The sequence below is a fragment of the Lathyrus oleraceus genome, chromosome 4 (assembly GCF_024323335.1).
Source record: "Lathyrus oleraceus cultivar Zhongwan6 chromosome 4, CAAS_Psat_ZW6_1.0, whole genome shotgun sequence".
Lineage (NCBI taxonomy): Eukaryota > Viridiplantae > Streptophyta > Magnoliopsida > Fabales > Fabaceae > Lathyrus > Lathyrus oleraceus.
Genome location: NC_066582.1, coordinates 423,535,034 through 423,540,707, shown reverse-complemented (window position 1 = coordinate 423,540,707; position 5,674 = coordinate 423,535,034). Strand labels below are relative to the sequence as shown.

The 5,674-nt window shown below is 30.4% G+C and overlaps 1 long non-coding RNA gene across 1 annotated transcript; it reads right to left on the bottom strand.

The window, feature by feature from the left end:
* Positions 1–1,620: 1,620 nt before the first annotated feature.
* On the bottom strand, positions 1,621–3,837 carry LOC127075824 (uncharacterized). The gene is made up of 2 exons (XR_007786678.1): positions 3,427–3,837; positions 1,621–1,997 (listed from the first exon to the last, which is right to left on the bottom strand). It is a non-coding gene; the product is annotated as an uncharacterized LOC127075824 (long non-coding RNA).
* Positions 3,838–5,674: the final 1,837 nt, after the last annotated feature.

The window sequence follows — 5,674 nt, the reverse complement described above, 5'->3', positions numbered from 1 at the left end:
AAAAGTCACAAAAATTCTTAGATTTCAGATATGCATTTTCGGACGCACTCAAATTGTACACCCTAACGTTTTAGTGAATAAGCTACCTCATTTTGCCCAAAAATAATTCTGGAGATGCATTTCCGTGATAACCCTTAATTGAAAATTCACATTTTTAGGCTCAGTGAATTTTACGGATATGCATCTTCGACGAATTATAATTAATAGAACTTACGCCAGACCCTCCCCATTCCTTCTCCATTTGGTACACTTTCACAGACCCTTAAATTTCAAAGTTCATGAGAAAGAAATAAAAATGTCATTTTCAAGCTTCAACACTACTTCAACTGCATTGCAATCAATCTATTAGATTTCATTCACTCCATTCAAGCTTTCGCACAACAAATCTCTCAATCGGCAAGTTTTTCATTTTCTTTCTATTTTAGTGGTGTGATGCATGTATTAGATAAATAGGTTGTTTAAAATGAATTAGTTTGTAGTTAGTTACATTCAAAATAGGTACCTTGTTTAGACATGCATATGAATTTGTTGGTGTTTAGGGCATTTTCTACATTTTCTAGAAGACAAATGACTGGAAACTGCACAATGTTTACGGTAATTTATTTGCAACCTTTATTGTTACTAATATTCTCACAACGATAATGTTACACTTGTTACTAATATTTTATCTGAACCATTTTTAGGCGTGGTTATCTTTCACTTTTCTCGCATATTAGGATATCAACCTAAGATGGACTACATTGAGGATTTTTCATATGCTTACACCTTTTCCACGCACATAGTGAATCAGACGATAGAGTCGTACATGGTGTTTATTGACTACATTGTAGCAGATGACATATGCTTCTACTCGTACGAAGGTCACCTTCAGACGCGTCCCTTGGATGACATAACCTTTAACTCTAGATGGTTGAATTGTGGGTCGCACCTGGTGTATCCATATTTCCTGATGATTCCAAGACATCCCTCCGTGTCTGCTCCTATGATAGTCTACCACAGAGATCTTGATGCCATACTCGATGATTTCTATAGTCATCTGATACCAGATGAGTATGGGTGCAAGCAGATTAGAAAAAACAATTAAACTGACAATCCAAACCAAACCAAATAAAAAATAATAATTTTTCTAGTTCGGTTCAAAAACTGAATCAAATCGATGAAAATCGAGGTGGTTTGGTTCGATTAGTGGTTTTAGTTTTTAGGAACTGCCAAACCGGTGTATCGAACAAATGGTTATAATTATCCTCCTTCGTGTTTCAAGTTCTCTAGGTCATTTTTCATCTCTTTTTTATACCTTTTGCTTTTTCTTCTTCAACGAATTTTCTTCTAGTCTTTTTACAAAATAGTTTTGATGTGTATTTGAGATGTGAATCATGTCTATTTCTACGTATGACAACCTTTTGTTGTTATTTTTGTGTTTTATTTGTTACTTCTTTGTATAGATTAAGTATAACTTGTAAGTTGTTTGAAAGATAGAGCATTGAATCGATGAAAAAGTTGTATGAAATATATTATTTAAAAAATAATAGCAAAAAATACATTGAAAAATATGATAGTGGAGAAAACAAAACTTAATATAATGTTTGGATAAAAAGAATGATGTAAACCGATCAAGCAAACTAAATCAAACCGATGTATTATCGGTTCAAACTTTTTTTTTATCGAAAACTGGTCCAAAACGAACTGAGTCCACCCTTACAGATGAGGCATGCAGTGTTCCATCAAATGAACCATGTGCTTATGAACAGTGCTACATACAATGGTTCTATCGAGTGTCACATCCTTACATGATACTAGATACCGTGAGAACACCACCAAGACCTGCCCATCAAGAGATATTGGAATAAGAGAGAGCTAAGGATGACCGCACAGCAGACCTGTTGCTGGTTGTTAGTGTATTACACATGTTGTGATAAATGCCATTGAGAGAGGAGATATTGCGGAAGGTAGTCATGTATCGCCACCTTACAGACCATCTTACTCGAGGCACGTAATGCCTTGGGATACATGTGAAAATAGAGGAGAAATGTGAGGGATTAGAAATACATAGTAGTTTATTTTTATTTGTATTTTTTTGTAACAATTGTATTTTCTGAACAAATTATATATCGTGATAACATTTTTGACTACTTGATTAATGTTTGGATTTGAATTTAAATATGACATGTTTGAATTACATTAGTTTACTTGAACTGATGTTAATATATTTAATATCGGATGCTAAATCCATTTAACCTCAGCTACAGAGGCGAGGTAACGAATAACGTCATGAAAATTGCACACTTTACCTCTCGGTTTTAAAATAACCGATGAATTGTGAAAAGCTTATGAGTTTGATCCCCAGAAAGACCTTTTTGGAATTATGAAATGGCGAAAACACATGTCTCATCGATTTTGTAATTTCACCGACAGATATACCATATTTTTACCTCGGTTATCTCATAAAACTGAGAAGAAAACCATTTTGAGTTTATTAAATCTAATGTGGATTTCTTATTTCACTAAACCTATGTTTAATATATAACTTCTCAAAATTGGTTATAAAAATAATTATATGAACAATTGTGTTATATTTGAAGAAAAACTTACATCAATTAGTGATTTTGAAGCATCCTGCAACCCATTATTCATCTCACGCTGTTTTATGGTTAAAATGTTTCAAATGTTTCAAATTCTTTATTCAACAATTATTTTTATACTAATTCATTCTTGAAAGCATAAAATTAGATGCTTTGAAAAATGAACAAATATGGAAGAAAGTTGAACAAAAACTAGAAGTATTTGAGAAATTTTTACGATAAAACAACATGAGATGAATGACGAGTTTCAGATACAACATAATTTTGCATATGATTATTTCCAAAATCAATTTACTAGGTCATATGTTCAAAGAGGGGTTAGTAAAACAAATAATCAACACTAGATAAAATAAACTCAACTCGGCGAAACAAGATGGGAGTTGCACAAAGAATCACAAAAAACATAAACTAAATATCAATATCAATCTAAACCTCAAACTCAATAACAACAACTAAACTACAATATATTTGGATATTTAAACAACTAAACAACAACAACAATAACATCAACAAATCAAAAACAACAACTTATATTAAACCACAACTAAAAAAAAATTCTTAACAAAACTACAACAACATCATCAATAAACCTATAACATAAATCAGTTTATACAACAACAACAAGATTAAACCTCTAGGGTTTAGCGTCTCAACAACAACAACAATAACATCAATAAACCTATAATATAAATTTTTTTAAACAACAACAACAATATTAAACCTCTAGTGTTTAGGGTCTCAATAGTGAGTCTCAACAACAACAACAACAATAACAACAAGATAAAACCTGTAGCATTTCGGATCTCAACAACAACAATAACAATATGAGTAGTGATGTTTGACGTACCAGATCTCTAAAGAAGAAGTAAAAGAAAATGATCTGGATATTTGAAGAAGAAACGAGAGCACTAAACACATAACATCTTCGTATTTAAGGTGATATGTGTTTATGCCTCTTCGTTAGGATTCTACTTTTGTTGTTTAGACAAATGAAAATTGGAGCCTACAAGCTAAAGCTATATATATCAGAGAAACATATTCACCTCGGTTGGAAAGAAAACCGAGGTGAAAAGTAGCGTACTTTTAGATTAAAAATAAAATATTCAAGAAGACGCCACTTTTAATGAGATAAAAATATAAACTGAGACGGATGGGATTCGAAACATCTACATTAAATAGGTTTACCCCTCAATTTTCAAAATAATCGATGGAATATATTGTATATTTTTTATTAAAAAGAACAGGGTGCGTCCAGGAATTATACCTCGATTTTTCAATACGTGAGTGAAATCGTCGTCATGAAATTTATTATTTGTAGTAGTGATATATATTCTTAGTGTAACTAGCATAAGGAAATATCAATTTGGAATACTTGCTACTAAGATAAAATCTCTAAAATGCTTTCAGGGGTTATTCTGAGATGCATCTACAAAATCACCCCTAAATATTTACGGATATGCATCTTTGGTCCATATTTTGATAAATTTGGGGTGCATGGTTCACTTGTGGAGCGATATGTGCATTTTATATGCGTCCGAAGATGGATCTTTGAAATATGAAAACACAAATTTATGATTCTAGTTTGTTCAAGCTCACCCTATAGGGTGGATAAGTAATACTTTTTTTTTGGTTTGGTCTAGCCTTTTTAAATCTCTAACCCGATATGGAAAACTTATTTAAAAACCTATTTCATATTAAGTTTTTAAATTGTCTTTTTTATTTTTTTTTAAATAGAGAACATGAAACTTTTATATACTTTTTCCGTCTCAAAATAAGGGTCATACTTGACACTTTTACACAAAATTATAAAAATTAAATAAATGAAAGAGAGAATAATTATTTTTTTAAATCATTCTTATTAACTATTGGTGTGTTCGAATTAACAATGCACAGTGAGAAAACAATAAATTAAGAGTATTAATTAGATCGTACAATTGAAAGATAATAATTAAAATTGCATTGCTAAGATAAAGTGACAAATATTGAGACAAATAATTTTTCTAAATACGACACTTATTTTAGGATGGATGAAATACTATTTAATTTATTTTGTAATAGATATGCATATATAAACCGGTCTATAAAATTTCATAAACTTTTTTAATATTTTAAGGCTACCGATTTAATTAAATATATTTTTTTTAAAAAGCTAAGACTAACATTTTTATTAAATAGGTCAAGTCACACTTAAATAACTAAGTCTAAGATTTTTATTAAACAAATAAGCTCAAACTTAAATCCATAAACTTAAATCCATAAGCAGACTTAAATACCTAAGCCTAACATTTTTATTAAATAGGTCAAGTCACACTTAAATAACTAAGTCTAACATTTTTATTAAATAAATAAGCTCAGACTTAAATCCATAAGCAGACTTAAATACCTAAGCCTAACATTTTTATTAAATAGGTAATTTCAGACTTAAATAGGTCGGATTATAGGATCTTGTAAACCGGTCTCGTCTATTCCATCCCTACTCACCACCCATTATTTTCCATCGAATTCAAATCACCATTACTTATCCCTATAAAACTGATATGTAGGGCGAGGATTGAACATTTGAATAGTCGGTGGCCCACAAAATTTTAAACTAAATTCAAATACCATGTTAAAAAATATGATTATCATAATTTCTCTATACAAAACCAATTTGTAAAGTGAGGATTGTTCTAATTATAAACACATTTTAAATTATATATTATGTAATGTGATTTTTTTTTTAATTCCTATAAATTTTAACACAGTTTGAGATTTTAGCAATATTCTAATATATGTAATGAATGGAGCAATTAATTCATAAATAAAAATTACATCCACATCATTACCAATTTTGGCATATATAAGATTCTTTTCTAAATGAACAAATCAAGCAAACCATGCTAAAAACAAACGATTTGCTAAGATTAATGTCTCATTGTAATGCAGTATCCAACTCATTGTAACAGTGACATTTTGTCCATTTAGATGTATAAAATCAAACCGATTGAGTCCACATTATAACCCAATCCCAATCCCAATCGGTTAGTTTTGAAATTGTGTGCAGCGATGTCTATATCACCCATAAAACAACCAATTAATTCAGCACATATCCAATC